The sequence below is a fragment of the Solanum dulcamara genome, chromosome 3 (assembly GCF_947179165.1).
Source record: "Solanum dulcamara chromosome 3, daSolDulc1.2, whole genome shotgun sequence".
NCBI classification, from domain to species: Eukaryota; Viridiplantae; Streptophyta; class Magnoliopsida; order Solanales; family Solanaceae; genus Solanum; species Solanum dulcamara.
In genome coordinates, this window is record NC_077239.1 from 67,360,099 (window position 1) to 67,384,715 (window position 24,617).

The window sequence follows — 24,617 nt, forward strand, 5'->3', positions numbered from 1 at the left end:
AAGTAAGAGTACCTCTATTTCATCCATTAAATGATTAGCATTAAGTGATAGTATGTATATTTAATAAGGAGTAGCAATATATTATAATATAGATTGGATAGTGGAGGTTAGGTTTTGAAAAATGATATATGTGCGTGTGGGATTGGGGAGATAAATCTTAGTGGAAATAATTGGGTAATGATTTCCAATAATTAAGACTAATGAGATGGGAGTGCAGGGTGAATGTTTGAGGTCTGCAAATCATTTCCAGTGATACTATTTCATTTTCAATGTTGTCAGATAATTCTTTGCTTCATTGATTCCTTTTTTTTATAGAAAGCTCATTATGATTTAAGTTTTTATATATTGGTATAAATAATTAAATATTAGGTGTATTATATTATATGAATATTATTAAATTTATGATATTTGAGGAATTGAGACTTAACCCTTGTTTAAGATTTGGGATATGGGACTTGAGATATTAGTTGGTATCAAAATTTAAGAAATTGATTATAGAATTAGGTGAGTTTTTGGTCTAGACTAGACATATAGTGATATGGGTGTCTATGGACTCGTTTGCTTACGAATATTGTATACTTGATAGATTGAAAACGTGAGGCATTGAAGAAAGGAAAGGCATTGGTGGATTAACTTGCTTTACTTCGGTTCTTCGATTGATGTAGGTTATGTCTTATTCTAAATCATAGATAGACTCTTAACAGCGATTGATAGTCATTGAGTAATGTGTGAAGTTCACTATGCATTTAATTGTTGTGGTTTGGATGGTTGATATGTTATTGTGATTAGTCTGAAATTCCAAGACCGTGAAATCCATAATCTTGAACTTGCCCTATCAAAAATGGTGCCTTGAATAAAGAAGGCTTGATAAAATATTGTTAATGAAGTAGAACGTAATAATAAAGAATGATAAATTAATTATATTTAGATCAGGTGTCACGAGCCAACATGGTATATTTGGATCAGATGTCATATTTTGACACGGTATATATGGATAAGGTATCACGTTCTGGCATAGTATATTTAAATCGGATGTAATATTCCGGCACGATAATATTAAAGAATAACAAATTAAAATTACTTAATGCTACCCAATCTCCAATAACTCATTTCCCAAAAGAGCGTGATGTAGAGGCCTGAATTCTCATGTGTGATCTTGATATTGTTGACTGATTATGAAATTGTTCATTATGTTGTCACTTGATCTTCATCTTGTTGGTTTCCACCTGGTAAGTGCTATGGCTGATTTTTCTCTATTACTTTATGCATATTGATTTCTATTTTGAGCCGACCGATGATACCTACTTAGTACATGTTGTCCTGTATGACCCCTAATTGTATTTTTCTTTGTTTTATTTTGTAGAGTGCAGTGAGTGTTTCATCGACATCGACTCGACCTCAACTCTAGCCAATGTCTAATGCATCAGGTTCCAGGGTAAGCTAATCCTTCTAGAACATGTTGGATTCTCTCGGGCATAGCATGATATTATTAGTTTTCGGACACATTAAGTTATTTATTTATTCTGGTTTTGATATTTTTAGACTTAGTATTTTAGAATTAGATGTCATTGAAGTGATAATTTTCAGGTTTTGGAAAAACATATCTAATAGACTTTAGTGGTTTTATTATTTCTTACTCTCATAAATAGAGCTTCCGCATTATTGTCATATTTTATAAATTGGAGTTTGTATTGTTAGTTCTCTCTCCTAGGAGGTTAAGTGTGGGTTCTACTCATAGCCTATTTTGGATCGTGACAAACTTGGTATCAGAGCTTTAGGTTTGGTGATCTCATCACACAAGAACAGGTCTAGTAGAGTCTTGCAGAACGGTACAGGAACGCCTTTACTTTTCTTCGAGAAGCTACAGGACTTTAGAAAAACTTCATTCTTTCTTTCTTTCATACTATTACTTGAATCCAATTGGTATTTGACCTTCTTCACTTTATTTTCACAGATAGTTAGAACTAGAGCAACAACAATACCTGAGATAATCATTGGGGCTATAGCTAGAGAAGGAGTAAAAATGAGAGGCCGTGGTATAGGTCGTGGGAGAAATCCCACCAGTGGAAGGGGCCAGACATCTAGGCCAGACAAGATAGGAGAAGCGACCCCTCCACCGATAGATAAGGTATCTAGAGAGGATGTTGAGATGGAAGATGAGCAGGTTCATAAGAGAGAAGCACAACCCCAGCCTACTCTAGAAAATATTCACCAGGTTCTCACCTATCTCAGTGGGTTATCTAATTAGGGACAAGCTCCCCAGTACCTCATATTCTAGGAGTACAATATCTAGTTGTTGTGGCTCCCTGTATGACTGCGCCCTTGGGAACGAACATGTTTCCTCAATTGACTACATGTTCGGTAATAACTAGTGACCAATATGACCTCTTTGTTAAGTTCTTGATGTTGAAACCCCCAGTCTTCAGGGGTACTGAATCTGAGGATGTTTATAATTGCCTTGTTGATTTTCATGAGCAATTTCATAAGATGAATATAGTAGATCAATTAGGTGTTGAGTTTGTGACATACCAGTTTCAGTGAGACACCAAAATGTGGTGGCAGTCTCATATTGAGTGCCGGCCATCAGAGGCACCACCTATGACTTAGGAAACTTTTTTTTACTGTTTCAAGGAGAAGTATATTCCCTAGACCTTGAGGGAAGGGAAGAGAGATAAGTTACTGAGTATAGAGCAAGGGAGGATGTCCTTTGTTGCCTATGAGGCCAAGTTTTGTGCCTTAGCCAGATATGCTACTCATTTTGCTTCAGTTCAGAAGAGCGGATTTGCCATTTTGTGAAGGGATTGAGGTCAGATTTATGGATTCTAGCTTTACAGCTAGTTGCTTCAGCAAAGTCTTTTCAAAAAGTGGTTGATTTTGTGATAGAGGTAGAGGGGGTGAAGACAGATAACTTCACTAAAGAGACAACATTCAAGAAGTTTCATAGAGGAGGTGAGTTTAGTGGTTCTTAATCTAGAGGATAGTGTTCTAGAGATTATTCAACCCATCCTATTCAATCTTCATTGCAGGTTTCAAATGGAGGTCCGTTAAAGATTAGTCAGCTCCTTTTAATTTCGGAGGTTATCTTCAGTCTTCTTCATCTTCATAAAGACCCATTTTTTACCCTTAGACTTGTTAAGGATATGGTGAGCCTGGACATATCAGAAAATATTATCTAAGGTAGAGTCAGGCTTGGCATGATTAGGGTTATAGAGCCCCAGCAACTAGAGGTGGAGACGACTATGGTAGGGGCCGTCATTCTGGAAGACGGCCAATAGAGCCCATTGTTATGCTTTCCCTGGGAGGTTAGAGGCAGAGACATCTGATGTTGTTATCACAGGTACTCTTCTGGTTTGCGATCACATGGCTTTCGTAGTGTTTGATCCTAGATCCACATTTTCTTATGTATCTTCCACAGTTGCTGATGGGCTTGATTTATATTGACTTACTTGACATGCCTATTCGTGTTTCTACTCCTGTTGGTGAGTCTGTGCTAGTTGAGAAAGTGTATAGGTCATGCCTTGTGAATTTTTTGGGGAGCAGAACTAATGTAGATTTGATTATTCTTGAGATGGTTAACTTTGATGTAATTCTTTGTATGACTTGTCTCTCTCCAAATTTTTCTATCTTAGATTACAATGCTAAGATTGTGACATTAGCCAATATTGGGATGGCTCAGTTGGTGTAGAAGGGTGACTATCTCCCCGCCCCAGTTTGGATTATCTCTTTCCTTCATGTTAAGAGGTTTTTGAGCAAGGGTTGTTTAGCGTTCCTAGCACATCTTAGGAATGATTGTTTTAAAGTTCCATTGATTGAGTCTATTTTGATAGTGCGTGAGTTTATGGATGTTTTCTCCACAGACTTACCTGGTATATCACCAGATAGAGATATTGATTTTTATATCAACCTAGAGATAGGCAGTCACCCCATTTCCATTCCACCTTATAGAATGGCCCCGACTTAATTGATGGAGTTGAAGGCCCAACTTTAGGAGTTATTGGGTAAAGTTTTATTAGACCGAGTGCCTCCCCTTGGGGTGATCCAGCTTTATTTGTAAGGAAGAAGGATGATAGCCTTTGTATGTACATAGACTACAGGCAGCTGAACAAGGTGACTATTAAAAATAGGTATCCCCTTCCTCACATTGATGACTTATTAGATCAGTTGCAAGGTGCTTGCATTTTATCAAAAAATGATTTGAGGTCCAGTTACCATCAGCTGAAAATATGGGTAGCAGATGTACTGGAGACTGCTTTTCAAACCAGATATGGGCACTATGAATTCTTGGTAATGTATTTTGGGATTACAAATGCGCCTGTTGCTTTCATAAGTCTAGTGAATGGAATCTTTAAGCCATATTTGGATCTATTTATTATTGTTTTTATTGATGATATATTGATCTACACAAAGAGCAGAAAAGAACATGAAGAGAATCTAAGAATTGTTCTAGGATTGTTAACGGAGAAAAGGCTATATGCCAAATTCTCCAAGTATGAGTTCTGGCTTGATTTAGTATCCTTATAGGGGCACGTGGTGTCTAAGGATAGAGTGATGGTAGATCCCCAGAAGATCGAAGCAGTGAAGAGTTGGGCAAGACCCACTAATGTCTCAAAGGTAAGGAGCTTAATTGGTTTGGCTAGCTACTACCGTCGGTTCGTCAAGGGATTTTCTTTTATTGCTTCCCAGCTGACCAATATGACCAAGCAGAATGTTCTATTTTTTCATCGAATGAGTGTGAAGAGAGTTTTCTAAAACTCAAAACCTTATTGACTATTGCACTGGTTCTTGCCTTGCCAATAGAAGGTAAGAATTTCATTGTTTACTGTGATGCATCATATTCTGGTTTAGGTGCAGTGCTAATGCAGGAGAAAAATGTAATTCCCTAAGCTTCAAGGAAATTGAAGGTGCATGAACGTAATTACCCCACTCATGATTAGGAGTTAGCTACGGTTGTGTTTGCATTGAAGCAATGGAGATATTATCTATATGGGGTAAAGTGTGAAATGGTCAGACGGGCGACAGAGCCCATTGTTATGCTTTCCCTGGAAGGTCAGAGGCAGAGGCATCTAATGCTGTTATCACAGGTACTCTTCTGGTCTGCAATCGCATGGCTTTCTTAGTGTTTGATCCTGGATTCACATTTTCTTATGTATCTTCCACATTTGCCTATGGGCTTGATTTACATTGTGACTTACTTGACATGCCTATTCGTGTTTCTACTCCTGTTGGTAAATTTGTGCTAGTTGAGAAAGTGTATAGGTCATTCCTTGTGACTTTTTTGGGGAGCAGAACTAATGTAGATTTGATTATTCTTAAGATGGTTGACTTTGATATAATTCTGGGTATGACTTGGCTCTCTCCAAATTTTTCTATCTTAGATTACAATGCTAAGACTTTAACACTAGCCAAGCATGAGATGGATCAGTTGGTGTGGGAGGGTGACTATCTCCCCGCCCCAGTTCGGATTATCTCTTTTCTTCGTGCTAAGAGGTTTATAAGCAAGGGTTGTTTAGTCTTCCTAGCACATCTCAGGGATGATAGTTCTGAAGTTCCATCAATCAAGTCTATTTCGATAGTGCGTGAGTTTATGAATGTTTTCCCTACAGATGTCCTCAGTTTTTGGACACATTAAATTATTTATTTATTTTGGTTTTGATATTTTTAGACTTAGTATTTTAGAATGAGATGTCCTTGAAGTGATGACATTCAGGTTTTGAGAAAACGTATCTAATAGACTTTAGTGGTTTTATTATGGTAACATCCCCTAAAAACGCTGTATACGATGTTTCAATTTTTGCCTAAACATGATACATCCTCTGTATTTTGGGCATACCTTTTGATAGGAATATCCAAATTGAGTGATTCAAATTTTTACGTAACCACCATATCATTACCTACAACTTTTATGAAGAACATATTTTAATATTCGGAGGTTAAGTAGGTCAAATAAATTAATTTTTGTAAGGTAGGATGCTGTGACGGAAATGAGTGTTTATAGAAGAAAAATCATATCTCACTGTAGGTTTATCTAAATTGGTTGATTCTTAAACTATATGAAACTAGACTTCCATATATACAATTCTTATGAAGACAACAAATCCTAATAAGGAATTTATCTTATTCAAACGCAGCTTCCAAAAAGAGTATTCTGTCAAAAATAACTCATTTCACCTACCATAGAAAGATCTAGATACATTTGTCATCACTCATGACATAAATTGTCCTCCATTTAACATCATCCATGACATCAATATATTCCACTAAATTTTCATATTTTTTTATAATTATTTTATTTATTGTTAGGTCCCTATTTCCCACCTATAAATACCCACCTTATTTCCTCATTTTATTTATCAAGCTTTCTCAAGCAAATCTTCTCTCCATACACTTCTTTACACATTCTCAAATATAGTTTTAGTTCTTAGTAGTGAAGAAATACTATTCCGGTGATTCATATACTCCGGGTAGTACACAAAACGTTCCGACAAGGAGAGAAGCTAGGACTCAAGAGTGTTCATTAAGTCTTTCGGTACCAACTAAAGCTTCGGTTTTCAGGTATGTAAGGTTTCAATGAGAGTATTCCTTCCACTGTCATGTCTAAATTATTTTGATTATATGATAAATTATGTTTATTTTCTTTAAGCTTTACTCTAAGTTATGTGGGTGTTTATCCATTGGTTCTTCCATCCATGTAGTCCAAAAACTCTTTCAATTAAATATCTTGATTTCAAGTAATATTTTCTTATGTTAATTCTTAATTTTACTTAATAGTATGAATCATGGTTAAACTAATGATTATTGCTCTATTTTGATGCAACATAATTTCATATGTATGAATTGATGGTTTACAAGTAATTCTTTTATTTATTTATTTAAAGGTTCTTGAAATTCATGGTGGGTTGTTTAAAGCATGATTTTAATTAATGGATTTCAAAGTATTTATGTATATTTATTTACATGCATATTTGAAAGTTGAAGTGATTTGAACCCACCTAGTTTTACTATGTTTTTAATAAAGTTTGACTTGAAAGCTTTGACTCCAAATAAATATTTATGAAAGTAATATCTATGATAAAAAGAGAGTCTTATGAAATGAAAGAATGATGAAATGATATGAATCATGAATTCTTTATGCAATAAGGACAATTCTTGCATATTTGAATTATCAAATATTTTAATGAGCTATTCTACCGAATATGATGTTTGAATTCTCAAGTTATATGCTATGAATATTTTGAAGTATTAAACTATTCCATGGGATTGACTTAGCACCGAATGAGGCATTGCGGTGGGATTCGGTAAGGGAATCCTAGTAGCAACCCTTGTCTCATTAACTATATGCCATCATAGGAGCCCTTGTAGGCTTAGGCTAATGGATCCATAAATAGCCCTTAAAGTTAAAGTTAAAGAAATAAATGAAGTTGACGGAGTTCTACCTGGCAAGTAGTCTCCCCAGCCAACGTAGGGGGTTATGTTGGATTCCATGTAATAGCTCGCATTGTCTTAAATATCGGTTATGGTTAATTTCCCACAAAATGAATATTTTAAAGAATATCTATATGAGTTATTATGCATACATTAAATTATGTTCCATATTACATAAATATTTTAATGTTTCCTCAATGTTCATGCATCCTTACATACTTGGTACATTCAAAGTACTAACGCATACTCTTTTGCCTACATGATATCACCATGTAGGGATCGGTGCTCCTCCTCGATCTCCTCCACGTGGCTAGTTGATATTCCATTGAAGACTACTTTTGGTGAGTTCCTATGTTCTGGGAACAATACTCCTTTATCTTTCTAGCTTATGATATGTTAAGATATTTTATTATGACATTTCTTCTATTATGATTGAGAGTGAGGTAGGAACTTGTCTTATCCCCATTAAATCTAATAGTTAGAGGTATTGTTGGACATATGTAAGTTGAAGATTTATTATTATGATTTCCGCTTGTTTATTTATCATCATTACCTATGAAAGGCTAAAAGAATGCTAAGAGGTTTGTTTGAGGTACTTTCGGGTTCCTTATTCGCCATGTCACGTCTAGGCCCTAGGCTTGGGTCGTGACAAACTTGGTATCAGAGCCAGAGGTTTTGAATGGTCCTTGGAGTCCAACATACTGCGTCGAATAGGGTCTTGTTCATGGTTGTGAAGCGCGCCATAATTATGAATAGGAGACTATGAGGCGTTTAGGAAACAAATTTCACTTCTTTAAAATTCATGTCGTGCCTTAGAGCATCCTAAGCTTTCCTTTAACTAAAGATCCATTTTGTGTCCTATAGATAATGACTCATGGAAGACCACCTCGAAGAGCAAGGGTTGACGATGAGGACCTAACTCCTCCGGTTCCCAATGCCCAATATCATGAGGATGGGGTAACCCATGCTGAGTTTCACAGTGTTATTACTTTATTAGCTCAAGTTGTAGCCAACCAAGGGAATCTAGGTGTTCCTCCTCCCCAAATACAAAATATAGCCTCTAGGATTTGGGATTTCCAAAGGATGAATCCGCCCGAGTTCGATGGTTTTAAACTAGATGAGGACCCTATGGAGTTCATTAATGAGGTGTACCAGATTGTGGCTATCATGGGTGTACCACCAAATGAGAAGGCCGAGCTAGTGGCCTATCAACTCAAAGGTGTGGTTGAGTGTGGTATGAATAATGGGTTGTTGAGAGGAATGAAGAAATAGGGCTGATAAGATGGGAAGAGTTTAAAGGTGCCTTCCTAGATCACTTCTTCCCATTGGATCTAAGGAAGGCCAAAATCCAAGAGTTTATCAACCTCCGTCAAGGGAGTATGAGCGTGAGGGAGTATGCTCTCAAATTCACTAAGTTGTCAAAGTATGCTCCCTTCATGGTCTCTGACCCAAGAGCTAGGATGAGCAAGTTTATTTCTGGTGTCTCAAGCTTGGTGTCCAAGGAGTGCAAAACGGCCATGTTGATCAAGGAGATGGATATCTCTCGGTTAATGACTTACGCAGAACAAATTGAAGAAGAGAAGCTTAGAGAGAGATCAAGGGGTTCAAAAAGGCTAGAGTAGATGGTGGAGGGTTTAACCCTCAAAAGTCCGATCATGGTAACAATGTCAAACGCCAAGGTGGGCAACGATTTGTGGGACAAGGTTCCACCAATACTCCTCCTATAAAGTTCAATAAGGACAAGAGTGGTAAACTAATGATTCCAAAAGAGAATGTTGCTACTCAAACTTTCCCCGCTTGCAAGAAGTGTGGAAGGACTCACAAAAGGGAATGCTTAGCCGGCTCCAATGCATGCTTTAAGTGTGGCAAGCTGGGCCACCATGCCAAGGATTGTAGAGATGGTGGTGGTAGGACTCAAGGACAAATTGCTCATGGTCAACAAGTCCAAGGAGGTTTCCAACGCACCAACTGCTTTTACGCCTTGCATGGGAGACAAGGGATTGAGGATGCACCCAATGTCATTACCGGTATGTTAAAGGTCTTTTCTTTTGATGTGTATGCACTATTAGATCCGGGTGCAAATTTATCTTTTGTTACTCCATTCCTTGTTAATAGATTTGATGTTTTACCTGAAATGTTATTAGAACCTTATTTGGTGTCTACCCCTGTTGGTGAGTCAGTTATTGCTAGAAAGGTCTATAGGGATTGCCTTGTGTCTATCTTGCATAAAGTTATTCCTTGTGATCTCATTGAGCTTGACATGATAGATTTCGATGTCATTCTTGGGATGGATTGGTTACATGCATCTTATGCTTCCATAGATTGTAGAAATCGTCGAGTCAAGTTCCAATTTCCAAATGAGCCTGTTATTGAATGGCAGGGTCGTGATTCGGTGGTGAAGGGTCAGTTTATTTCTTATCTTAAGGCTCGCAAAATGATTTCTAAGGGATGTATTTACCACATTGTGAGGGTTAGGGATGTCAACTCCAAAAGTCCTTCTCTTGAGTCAGTTTCTATAGTCAATGAATTCCCCGATGTTTTTCTCGATGACCTTCCCGGTGTACCTCTCGAAAGGGAAGTTGATTTTGGTATCGATCTCCTCCACAATACCCAACCTTTCTCTATTCCTCCTTATCGTATGGCCCTAGCAGAATTGAAAGAGCTGAAGGAACAATTAAAGGACTTGTTAGAGAAGGGGTTCATAAGACCAAGTATTTCGCCATGGGGTGCTCCCATTCTATTTGTAAGAAAGAAGGATGGGTCACTTCGAATGTGAATAAACTAACGGCAATTATATAAGATGACCATTAAGAATAAGTACCCACTCCCTAGAATAGATGACTTGTTTGATCAATTGCAAGGGGAAAGTCACTTCTCCAAGATCGACCTTCGGTCCGGCTATCACCAACTACGGGTAAAGGAGTGTGACATTCCCAAAATAGCCTTCCGAACAAGGTATGGTCACTATTAGTTTGTGGTGATGAGTTTTGGGTTGACGAATGCACCGGCGGTGTTTATGGACTTGATGAATAGGGTGTTCAAACCTTACCTTGATACCTTTGTAGTGGTCTTCATTGATGATATTTTAATTTACTCTCGGGGTGAGGAAGAATATAAAAATCACTTGAGAGTTGTTCTCAAACATTAAGGGATAAACAATTATTTGCAAAATTTAGTAAGTGTGAATTTTGGTTAAAGGAGATAGCATTTCTTGGTCACGTAGTGTCCGGTGATGGAATCAAGGTTGATCCTAAGAAAATAGAGGCAGTTAAAAATTGGCCTAGACCATTATCTCCTTCAGATATTAGGAGCTTCTTAGGTCTAGCCAGGTACTATAGAAGATTCGTCAAAGTCTTTTCTTCCATTTCATCTCCTATAACAAAATTAACCCAAAAGAAATCCAAATTCATATGGACAGATGAGTGTGAGAAGAGTTTCCAGACCTTAAAAGATCGACTTACCTATGCTCCTATTTTGACTCTCCTAGAAGGATTAGAAGGGTTTGTAGTTTATTGTGATGTTTCAAAGATTGGTTTAGGCTGTATCTTAATGCAAAAAGGCAAGGTAATAGCCTATGCTTCAAGGCAATTAAAGGTGCATGAGCGCAACTACCCTACCCATGACCTTGAATTGGCGGCCGTTATTTTTGCTCTAAAGATTTGGAGGCATTACCTCTATGGGGTGCATGTGGATGTGTATACTGATCATAAGAGTCTTCAATATCTGTTCACCCAAAAGTACCTTAATCTAAGGCAAATGAGGTGGCTAGAACTCCTTAAGGACTATGACATGAGTGTGCACTATCATCCGAGTAAAGCCAATGTGGTTGCTGATGCACTTAGTAGGGTGTCTATGGGGAGAGTGGCCCATGTGGATGAAAGGAAGAGGGAGTTGGTGAAAGATGTTCACCGATTAGCTAGATTAGGGGTGAAGTTGGTTAGTACTAATGATGGGGGTATGGTTGTTCAAAATAGGTCTGAATCCTCTTTGGTGGTGGATGTTAAATCAAAGAAAGACCTTGACCCAAAGTTTATTGAGTTAAAGAAGTTGGTAAAGGAAAAGAAGATAGAGGTCTTTTCCCAAGGGGGAGATGGGGTTCTATACTACCAAGGTCGGATATGTGTTCCAGATGTTGATGGCCTAAGGAGTTTGATCTTGATGGAGGCTCACAATTCTAGATACTCCATTCATCCCAGTTCAATGAAAATGTTCCAAGACATAAAGGAGCTGTATTGGTGGGGTGGCATGAAGAAGGAAATAGCAAGGTTTGTGTCCAAATGTACAAATTGCCAACAAGTGAAGGCCAAACATCAAAGGCCGAGTGGACTAGCTCAAGACATTGAAATCCCTACTTGGAAGTGGGAAGATGTGAATATGGATTTTGTAGTAGGTTTGCCTCATACCCGGAAGCGTCATGACTCAATTTGGGTAATTGTTGATAGAATGACTAAGTCAGCTCACTTCCTACCGATTAAAACTTCCTATAGTGCCAAAGACTATGCCAAGTTATACATTCGGGAGTTGGTGAGGTTGCATGGTGTGCCATTATCCATTATTTCGGATCGTGGTACCCAATTCACTTCACACTTCTGGAGATCATTTCAAAAATGCCTTGGTACTAAGGTAAAGTTGAGCACAACATTCCATCCTCAAATGGATGGGCAAGCCGAAAGGACGATTCAAACACTAGAGGATATGTTAAGGGATTATATGTTGGAGTTTAAAGGGAATTGGGATGATCATCTACCTCTTATCAAGTTTGCCTATAATAATAGTTACAACTCAAGTATTGAGATGGCGCCGTTTGAGGCTTTGTATGGGAGACGATGTAGATCACTAGTTGGTTGGTTCGAAGTAGGCGAGATGACCTTGTTGGGCCCCAATTTGGTACTTGATACTTTAGAGAAGGTGAAGATCATTAGAGAAAGGTTGAAGATGGCTCAAAGTCATCAAAAGTCCTATTCTGATACTAGAAGAAGGGATCTTGAGTTTAATGTGGATGATTGGGTGTATCTAAAGGTTTCACCCATGAAAGGTGTGGTTCGATTTGGTAAGAAAGGGAAATTGAGCCCTAGATATGTAGGTCCTTATAGAATCGTGAGACGTGTTGGTAAGGTTGCATATGAGTTGGAATTACCATTGGAAATGGCCATGGTTCATTCGGTATTTCACGTGTCTATTTTTAAAAAACGTGTGGGTGATCCTAGTTCCATTGTACCTATGGAAGTAGTGAATATTGAAGAAAACTTGACCTATGAAGAAGTTCCTGTGGAAATTTTGGACTGGCAAGTTAAGAGATTGAGGAACAAAGAAGTTGCATAAGTTAAAGTCCTTTAGAGGAATCAACAAATAGAAAGTGCAACATGGGAAGCGGAAGCGGATATGATTAAGAGATACCCTCATCTTTTCCCCTCTACCCAAACCTAAGGTATTAAGTTGCCCTTGCTCAATTACTTGAAATCTTTACATCTTAACTTTTCTTGTCATATGCTTGCAAAATTATGAAAAATGTTTTAAACGGTATTTTAAATTACACTGTTGCATTAATGATAGGTTGTTTGTTAACACTCTACTCTACTCAAGCTAAGTCTTTTCTCATTCGAGGACGAATGTTCCCAAGGGGGAGATAATGTAACATCCCCTAAAAACGTTGTATACGATGTTTCAATTTTCGCCTAAACATGATACATCCTCTGTATTTTGGGCATAACTTTTCATAGGAATATCCAAATTGAGTGATTCAAATTTTTGTGTAACCACCATATCATTACCTACAACCTTTATGAAGACCATATTTTAATATTCGGAGGTTAAGTAGGTCAAATAAATTAATTTTTGTAAAGTAGGATGTTATGACGGAAATGAGCGTTTATAGAAGAAACATCATATCTCACTGTAGGTTTATCCAAATTGGTTGATTCTTAAACGATATGAAACTAGACTTCCATATATACAATTCTTATGAAGACACTAAATCCTAATAAGGAATTTATCTTATTCAAACGCAGCTCCCAAAAAGAGTATTCTGTCAAAAATAACTCATTTCACCTACCATAGAAAGATCTAGATACATTTGACATCACTCATGACATAAATTGTCCTCCATTTAACATCATCCATGACATCAATATATTCCACTAAATTTTCAGATTTTTTTTATAATTATTTTATTTATTGTTAGGTCCCTCTTTCCCACCTATAAATACCCACCTTATTTCCTCATTTTATTAATCAAGCTTTCTCAAGCAAATCTTCTCTCTATACACTTCTTTACACATTCTCAAATATAGTTTTAGTTCTTAGTAGTGAAGAAATACTATTCCGGTGATTCATATACTCTGGATAGTAAACAAAACGTTCCGGCAAGGAGAGAAGCTAGGACTCAAGAGTGTTCATTAAGTCTTTCGGTACCAACTAAAGCTTCGGTTTTCAGGTATGTAAGGTTTCAATGAAAGTATTCCTTCCACTGTCATGTCTAAATTATTTTGATTATATGATAAATTATGTTTATTTTCTTTAAGCTTTACTCTAAGTTATGTGGGTGTTTATCCATGGGTTCTTCCACCCATGTAGTCCAAAAACTCTTTCAATTAAATATCTTGATTTCAAATAATATTTTCTTATGTTAATTCTTAATTTTACTTAATAGTATGAATCGTGGTTAAACTAATGATTATTGCTCTATTTTGATGCAACATAATTTCATATGTATGAATTGATGGTTTACAAGTAATTCTTTTATTTATCTATTTAAAAGTTCTTGAAATTTATGGTGGGTTGTTTAAAGCATGATTTTAATTAATTGATTTCAAAGTATTTATGTATATTTATTTACATACATATTTGTAAGTTGATGTGATTTGAACCCACCTAGTTTTACTATGTTTTTAATAAAGTTTGACTTGAAAGCTTTGACTCCAAATAAATATTTATGAAAGTAATATCTATGATAAAAAAGGGAGTCTTATTAAATGAAAGAATGATGAAATGATATGAATCATGGATTCTTTATGCAATAAGGGCAATTCTTGCATATTTGAATTATCAAATATTTTAATGAGCTATTCTACCGAATATGATGTTTGAATTCTCAAGTTATATGGTATGAATATTTTGAAGTATTAAACTATTCCGTGGGATTGACTTAGCACCGAATGAGGCATTGAGGTGGGATTCGGTAAGGGATTCCTAGTAGCAACCCCTTGTCTCATTAACTATGTGCCATCATAGGAGCCCTTGTAGGCTTAAGCTAATGGATCCATAAATAGCCCTTAAAGTTAAAGTTAAAGAAATAAATGAAGTTGACAGAGTTCTACCTGGCAAGTAGTCTCCCCGGCCAACGTAGGGGGTTATGTTGGATTCCATGTAATAGCTCGCATGGTCTTAAATGTCGGTTATGGTTAATTTCTCACAAAATGAATATTTTAAAGAATATCTATATGAGTTATTATGCATACATTAAATTATGTTCCATATTACATAAATATTTTAATGTTTCCTCAATGTTCATGCATCCTTACATACTTAGTACATTCAAAGTACTAACGCATACTCTTTTGCCTACATGATATCACCATGTAGGGATCCGTGCTCCTCCTCGTTCTCCTCTACGTGGCTAGTTGATATTCCATTGAAGACTACTTTTGGTGAGTTACCATGTTCCGGGAACAATACTCCTTTATCTTTCTAGCTTATGATATGTTAAGATATTTTATTATGGCATTTCTTCTATTATTATTGAGGGTGAGCTAGGAACTTGTCTTAGCCCCATTAAATCTAATAGTTAGAGGTATTGTTGGACATATGTAAGTTGAAGATTTATTATTATGATTTCCTCTTGTTTATTTATCATCATTACCTATGAAAGGCTAAAAGAATGCTAAGAGGTTTGTTTGAGGTACTTTCGGGTTCCTTATTCGCCATGTCTCGTCTAGGCCCTAGGCTTGGGTTGTGACAAACTTGGTATCAGAGCCAGAGGTTTTGAATGGTCCTTGGAGTCCAACATACCACATCGAATAGGGTCTTGTTCATGGTTGTGAAGCGCGCCACAATTATGAATAGGAGACTATGAGGCGTTTAGGAAAAAAAATTCACTTCTTTAAAATTCATGTCGTTCCTTAGAGCATCCTAAGCTTTCCTTTAACTAACGACCCATTTTGTGTCCTATAGATAATGACTCGTGGAAGACCACCTTGAAGAGCAAGGGTTGACGATGAGGACCAAACTCCTCCGGTTCCCAATGCCCAAGATCATGAGGATGGGGTAACCCATGCTGCGTTTCACAATATTATTACTTTGTTAGCTCAAGTCGTAGCCAACCAAGGGAATCTAGGTGTTCCTCCTCCCCAAATACAAAATCCAGCCTCTAGGATTCGGGATTTCCAAAGGATGAATCCGCCCGAGTTCGATGGTTCTAAACTAGATGAGGACCCTATGGAGTTCATTAATGAGGTATACCAGATTGTGGCTATCATGGGTGTACCACCAAATGAGAAGGCCGAGCTAGTAGCCTATCAACTCAAAGGTGTGGCTCGAGTGTGGTATGAACAATGGGTTGTTGAGAGGGATGAAGAAATAGGGCTGATAAGATGGGAAGAGTTTAAAGGTGCCTTCCTAGATCACTTCTTCCCATTGGATCTAAGGGAGGCCAAAATCCAAGAGTTCATCAACCTCCGTCAAGGGAGTATGAGCGTGAGGGAGTATGCTCTCAAATTCACTAAGTTGTCAAAGTATGCTCCCTTCATGGTCTCTGACCCAAGAGCTAGGATGAGCAAGTTTATTTCCGGTGTCTCAAGCTTGGTGTCCAAGGAGTGCAAAATGGTCATGTTGATCAAGGAGATGGATATCTCTCGGTTAATGACTTACGCAGAACAAATTGAAGATGAGAAGCTTAGAGAGAGATCAAGGGGTTCAAAAAGGCTAGAGTAGATGGTGGAGGGTTTAACCCTCAAAAGTCCGATCATGGTAACAATGTCAAAGGCCAAGGTGGGCAACGATTTGTGGGACAAGGTTCCACCAATACCCCTCCTATAAAGTTCAATAAGGACAAGAGTGGTAAACTAATGATTCCAAAAGAGAATGTTGCTACTCAAACTTTCCCCGCTTGCAAGAAGTGTGGAAGGACAAACAAAGGGGAATGCTTAGCCGGCTCCAATGCATGCTTTAAGTGTGGCAAGCTGGGCCACCATGCCAAGGATTGTAGAGATGGTGGTGGTAGGACTCAAGGACAAATTGCTCATGGTCAACAAGTCCAAGGAGGTTTCCAATGCACCAACTGCTTTTACGCCTTGCATGGGAGACAAGAGATTGAGGATGCACCCAATGTCATTACCGGTATGTTAAAGGTCTTTTCTTTTGATGTGTATGCACTATTAGATCCGGGTGCAAATTTATCTTTTGTTACTCCATTCCTTGTTAATAGATTTGATGTTTTACCTGAAATGTTATTAGAACCGTATTTGGTGTCTACCCCTGTTGGTGAGTCAGTTATTGCTAGAAAGGTCTATAGGGATTGCCTTGTGTCTATCTTGCATAAAGTTATTCCTTGTGATCTCATTGAGCTTGACATGATAGATTTCGATGTCATTCTTGGGATGGATTGGTTACATGCATCTTATGCTTCCATAGATTGTAGAAATCGTCGAGTCAAGTTCTAATTTCCAAATAAGCCTGTTATTGAATGGCAGGGTCGTGATTCGGTGGTGAAGGGTCAGTTTATTTCTTATCTTAAGGCTCGCAAAATGATTTCTAAGGGATGTATTTACCACATTGTGAGGGTTAGGGATGTCAACTCCAAAAGTCCTTCTCTTGAGTCAGTTTCTATAGTCAATGAATTCCCCGATGTCTTTCTCGATGACCTTCCCGGTGTCCCTCTCGAAAGGGAAGTTGATTTTGGTATCGATCTCCTCCACAATACCCAACCTTTCTCTATTCCTCCTTATCGTATGGCCCTAGCAGAATTGAAAGAGCTGAAGGAACAATTAAAGGACTTATTAGAGAAGGGGTTCATAAGACCAAGTATTTCGCCATGGGGTGCTCCCATTCTATTTGTAAGAAAGAAGGATAGGTCACTTCGAATGTGCATAAACTACCGGCAATTATATAAGATGACCATTAAGAATAAGTACCCACTCCCTAGAATAGATGACTTGTTTGATCAATTGCAAGGGGAAAGTCACTTCTCCAAGATCGACCTTCGGTCCGGCTATCACCAACTATGGGTTAGGGAGTGTGACATTCCCAAAATAGCCTTCCGAACAAGGTATGGTCACTATGAGTTTGTGGTGATGAGTTTTGGGTTGACGAATGCACCGGCGGTGTTTATGGACTTGATGAATAGGGTTTTCAAACCTTACCTTGATACCTTTGTAGTGGTCTTCATTGATGATATTTTAATTTACTCTCGGGGTGAGGAAGAACATAAAAATCACTTGAGAGTTGTTCTTCAAACATTAAGGGATAAACAATTATTTGCAAAATTTAGTAAGTGTGAATTTTGGTTAAAGGAGATAGCATTTCTTGGTCACGTAGTGTCCGATGATGGAATCAAGGGTTATCCTAAGAAAATAGAGGCAGTTAAAAATTGGCCTAGACCATTATCTCCTTCAGATATTAGGAGCTTCTTAGGTCTAGCCAGGTACTATAGAAGATTCGTCAAAGGCGTTTCTTCCATTTCATCTTCTATAACAAAATTAACCCAAAAGAAATCCAAATTCATATGGACAGATGAGTGTGAGAAGAGTTTCCAGACCTTAAAAGATCGACTTACCTATGCTCCTATTTTGACTCTCCTAGAAGGATTAGAAGGGTTTGTAGTTTATTGTGATGCTTCAAAGATTGGTTTAGGCTGTATCTTAATGCAAAAAGGCAAGGTAATAGCCTATGCTTCAAGGCAATTAAAGGTGCATGAGCGCAACTACCCTACCCATGACCTTGAATTGGCGGCCGTTATTTTTGCTCTAAAGATTTGGAGGCATTACCTCTATGGGGTGCATGTGGATGTGTATACTGATCATAAGAGTCTTCAATATCTGTTCACCCAAAAGTACCTTAATCTAAGGCAAATGAGGTGGCTAGAACTCCTTAAGGACTATGACATGAGTGTGCACTATCATCCGAGTAAAGCCAATGTGGTTGCTGATGCACTTAGTAGGGTGTCTATGGGGAGCGTGGCCCATATGGATGAAAGGAAGAGGGAGTTGGTGAAAGATGTTCACCGATTAGCTAGATTAGGGGTGAAGTTGGTTAGTACTAATGATGGGGGTATGGTTGTTCAAAATAGGTCTGAATCCTCTTGGGTGGTGGATGTTAAATCAAAGAAAGACCTTGACCCAAAGTTTATTGAGTTAAAGAAGTTGGTAAAGGAAAAGAAGATAGAGGTCTTTTCCCAAGGGGGAGATGGGGTTCTATACTACCAAGGTCGGATATGTGTTCCAGATGTTGATGGCCTAAGGAGTTTGATCTTGATGTAGGCTCACAATTCTAGATACTCCATTCATCCTAGTTCAATGAAAATGTTCCAAGACATAAAGGAGCTGTATTGGTGGGGTGGCATGAAGAAGGAAATAGCAAGGTTTGTGTCCAAATGTACAAATTGCCAACAAGTGAAGGCCGAACATCAAAGGCCGAGTGGACTAGCTCAAGACATTGAAATCCCTACTTGGAAGTGGGAAGGTGTGAATATGGATTTTGTAGTAGGTTTGCCTTATACCTGGAAGCGTCATGACTCGATTTGGGTAATTGTTGATAGAATGACTAAGTCAGCTCACTTCCTACCGATTAAAACTTCCTATAGTGCCAAAGACTATGCCAAGTTATACATTCGGGAGTTGGTGAGGTTGCATGGTGTGCCATTATCCATTATTTCGGATCGTGGTACCCAATTCACTTCACACTTCTGGAGATCATTTCAAAAAGGCCTTGGTACTAAGGTAAAGTTGAGCACAACATTCCATCCTCAAATGGATGGGCAAGCCGAAAGGACGATTCAAACACTAGAGGATATGTTAAGGGCTTGTATGTTGGAGTTTAAAGGGAATTGGGATGATCATCTACCTCTTATCAAGTTTGCCTATAATAATAGTTACCACTCAAGTATTTAGATGGTGCCGTTTGAGGCTTTGTATGGGAGATGATGTAGATCACCAGTTGGTTGGTTCGAAGTAGGCGAGATGACCTTGTTGGGCCCCAATTTGGTACTTGATACTTTAGAGAAGGTGAAGATCATTAGAGAAAGGTTGAAGATGGCTCAAAGTCGTCAAAAGTCCTATTCTGATACTAGAAGAAGGGATCTTGAGTTTAATGTGGATGATTGGGTGTATCTAAAGGTTTCACCCATGAAAGGTGTGGTTCGATTTGGTAAGAAAGGGAAATTGAGCCCTAGATATGTAGGTCCTTATAGAATCGTGGGACGTGTTGGTAAGGTTGCATATGAGTTGGAATTACCATTGGAAATGGCCATGGTTCATTCGGTATTTCACGTGTCTATTTTTAAAAAACGTGTGGGTGATCCTAGTTCCATTGTACCTATGGAAGTAGTGAATATTGAAGAAAACTTGACCTATGAAGAAGTTCTTATGGAAAACCAATGATTCCAAAAGAGAATGTTGCTACTCAAACTTTTCCCGCTTGCAAGAAGTTTGGAAGGTCTCACAAAGGGGAATGCTTAGCCGGCTCCAATGCATGCTTTAAGTGTGGCAAGCTGGGCCACCATGCCAAGGATTGTAGAGATGGTGGTGGTAGGATTCAAGGACAAATTGCTCATGGTCAACAAGTCCAAGGAGGTTTCCAACGCACCAACTGCTTTTACGCCTTGCATGGGAGACAAGAGATTGAGGATGCACCCAATATCATTACTGGTATGTTAAAGGTCTTTTCTTTTGATGTGTATGCACTATTAGATCCGGGTGCAAATTTATCTTTTGTTACTCCATTCCTTGTTAATAGATTTGATGTTTTACCTGAAATGTTATTAGAACCTTATTTGGTGTCTACCCCTGTTGGTGAGTCAGTTATTGCTAGAAAGGTCTATAGGGATTGCCTTGTGTCTATCTTGCATAAAGTTATTCCTTGTGATCTCATTGAGCTTGACATGATAGATTTCGATGTCATTCTTGGGATGGATTGGTTACATGCATCTTATGCTTCCATAGATTGTAGAAATCGTCGAGTCAAGTTCCAATTTCCAAATGAGCCTGTTATTGAATGGCAGGGTCGTGATTCGGTGGTGAAGGGTCAGTTTATTTCTTATCTTAAGGCTCGCAAAATGATTTCTAAGGGATGTATTTACCACATTGTGAGGGTTAGGGATGTCAACTCCAAAAGTCCTTCTCTTGAGTCAGTTTCTATAGTCAATGAATTCCCCGATGTCTTTCTCGATGACCTTCCCGGTGTCCCTCTCGAAAGGGAAGTTGATTTTGGTATCGATCTCCTCCACAATACCCAACCTTTCTCTATTCCTCCTTATCGTATGGCCCTAGCAGAATTGAAAGAGCTGAAGGAACAATTAAAGGACTTATTAGAGAAGGGGTTCATAAGACCAAGTATTTCGCCATGGGGTGCTCCCATTCTATTTGTAAGAAAGAAGGATGGGTCACTTCGAATGTGCATAAACTACCGGCAATTATATAAGATGACCATTAAGAATAAGTACCCACTCCCTAGAATAGATGACTTGTTTGATCAATTGCAAGGGGAAAGTCACTTCTCCAAGATCGACCTTCGGTCCGGCTATCACCAACTACGGGTAAAGGAGTGTGACATTCCCAAAATAGCCTTCCAAACAAGGTATGGTCACTATTAGTTTGTGGTGATGAGTTTTGGGTTGACGAATGCACCGGCGGTGTTTATGGACTTGATGAATAGGGTGTTCAAACCTTACCTTGATACCTTTGTAGTGGTCTTCATTGATGATATTTTAATTTACTCTCGGGGTGAGGAAGAATATAAAAATCACTTGAGAGTTGTTCTCAAACATTAAGGGATAAACAATTATTTGCAAAATTTAGTAAGTGTGAATTTTGGTTAAAGGAGATAGCATTTCTTGGTCACGTAGTGTCCGGTGATGGAATCAAGGTTGATCCTAAGAAAATAGAGGCAGTTAAAAATTGGCCTAGACCATTATCTCCTTCAGATATTAGGAGCTTCTTAGGTCTAGCCAGGTACTATAGAAGATTCGTCAAAGGCTTTTCTTCCATTTCATCTCCTATAACAAAATTAACCCAAAAGAAATCCAAATTCATATGGACAGATGAGTGTGAGAAGAGTTTCCAGACCTTAAAAGATCGACTTACCTATGCTCCTATTTTGACTCTCCTAGAAGGATTAGAAGGGTTTGTAGTTTATTGTGATGCTTCAAAGATTGGTTTAGGCTGTATCTTAATGCAAAAAGGCAAGGTAATAGCCTATGCTTCAAGGCAATTAAAGGTGCATGAGCGCAACTACCCTACCCATGACCTTGAATTGGCGGCCGTTATTTTTGCTCTAAAGATTTGGAGGCATTACCTCTATGGGGTGCATGTGGATGTGTATACTGATAATAAGAGTCTTCAATATCTGTTCACCCAAAAGTACCTTAATCTAAGGCAAATGAGGTGGCTAGAACTCCTTAAGGACTATGACATGAGTGTGCACTATCATCCGAGTAAAGCCAATGTGGTTGCTGATGCACTTAGTAGGGTGTCTATGGGGAGCGTGGCCCATGTGGATGAAAGGAAGAGGGAGTTGGTGAAATATGTTCACCGATTAGCTAGATTAGGGGTGAAGTTGGTTAGTACTAATGATGGGGGTATGGTTGTTCAAAATAGGTCTGAATCCTCTTTGGTGGTGGATGTTAAATCAAAGAAAGACCTTGACCCAAAGTTTATTGAGTTAAAGAAGTTGGTAAAGGAAAAGAAGATAGAGGTCTTTTCCCAAGGGGAGATGGGGTTCTATACTACCAAGGTCGGATATGTGTTCCAGATGTTGATGGCCTAAGGAGTTTGATCTTGATGGAGGCTCACAATTCTAGATACTCCATTCATCCCAGTTCAATGAAAATGTTCCAAGACATAAAGGAGCTGTATTGGTAGGGTGGCATGAAGAAGGAAATAGCAAGGTTTGTGTCCAAATGTACAAATTGCCAACAAGTGAAGGCCGAACATCAAAGGCCGAGTGGACTAGCTCAAGACATTGAAATCCCTACTTGGAAGTGGGAAGATGTGAATATGGATTTTGTAGTAGGTTTGCCTCATACCCGGAAGCGTCATGACTCAATTTGGGTAATTGTTGATAGAATGACTAAGTCAGCTCACTTCCTACCGATTAAAACTTCCTATAGTGCCAAAGACTATGCCAAGTTATACATTCGGGAGTTGGTGAGGTTGCATGGTGTGCCATTATCCATTATTTCGGATCGTGGTACCCAATTCACTTCACACTTCTGGAGATCATTTCAAAAAGGCCTTGGTACTAAGGTAAAGTTGAGCACAACATTCTATCCTCAAATGGATGGGCAAGCCGAAAGGACGATTCAAACACTAGAGGATATGTTAAGGGATTGTATGTTGGAGTTTAAAGGGAATTGGGATGATCATCTACCTCTTATCAAGTTTGCCTATAATAATAGTTACCACTCAAGTATTGAGATGGTGCCGTTTGAGGCTTTGTATGGGAGACGATGTAGATCACTAGTTGGTTGGTTCGAAGTAGGCGAGATGACCTTGTTGGGCCCCAATTTGGTACTTGATACTTTAGAGAAGGTGAAGATCATTAGAGAAAGGTTGAAGATGGCTCAAAGTCGTCAAAAGTCCTATTCTGATACTAGAAGAAGGGATCTTGAGTTTAATGTGGATGATTGGGTGTATCTAAAGGTTTCACCCATGAAAGGTGTGGTTCGATTTGGTAAGAAAGGGAAATTGAGCCCTAGATATGTAGGTCCTTATAGAATCGTGAGACGTGTTGGTAAGGTTGCATATGAGTTGGAATTACCATTGGAAATGGCCATGGTTCATTCGGTATTTCACGTGTCTATTTTTAAAAAACGTGTGGGTGATCCTAGTTCCATTGTACCTATGGAAGTAGTGAATATTGAAGAAAACTTGACCTATGAAGAAGTTCCTGTGGAAATTTTGGACTGGCAAGTTAAGAGATTGAGGAACAAAGAAGTTGCATAAGTTAAAGTCCTTTAGAGGAATCAACAAATAGAAAGTGCAACATGGGAAGCGGAAGCGGATATGATTAAGAGATACCCTCATCTTTTCCCCTCTACCCAAACCTAAGGTATTAAGTTGCCCTTGCTCAATTACTTGAAATCTTTACATCTTAACTTTTCTTGTCATATGCTTGCAAAATTATGAAATATGTTTTAAACGGTATTTTAATTTACACTGTTGTATTAATGATAGGTTGTTTGTTAACACTCTACTCTACTCAAGCTAAGTCTTTTCTCATTCGAGGACGAATGTTCCCAAGGGGGAGATAATGTAACATCCCCTAAAAACGTTGTATACAATGTTTCAATTTTCGCCTAAACATGATACATCCTCTGTATTTTGGGCATAACTTTTCATAGGAATATCCAAATTGAGTGATTCAAATTTTTGTGTAACCACCATATCATTACCTACAACCTTTATGAAGACCATATTTTAATATTCGGAGGTTAAGTAGGTCAAATAAATTAATTTTTGTAAAGTAGGATGTTATGACGGAAATGAGCGTTTATAGAAGAAACATCATATCTCACTGTAGGTTTATCCAAATTGGTTGATTCTTAAACGATATGAAACTAGACTTCCATATATACAATTCTTATGAAGACACTAAATCCTAATAAGGAATTTATCTTATTCAAACGCAGCTCCCAAAAAGAGTATTCTGTCAAAAATAACTCATTTCACCTACCATAGAAAGATCTAGATACATTTGACATCACTCATGACATAAATTGTCCTCCATTTAACATCATCCATGACATCAATATATTCCACTAAATTTTCAGATTTTTTTTATAATTATTTTATTTATTGTTAGGTCCCTCTTTCCCACCTATAAATACCCACCTTATTTCCTCATTTTATTTATCAAGCTTTGTCAAGCAAATCTTCTCTCTATACACTTCTTTACACATTCTCAAATATAGTTTTAGTTCTTAGTAGTGAAGAAATACTATTCCGGTGATTCATATACTCCGGATAGTAAACAAAACGTTCCGGCAA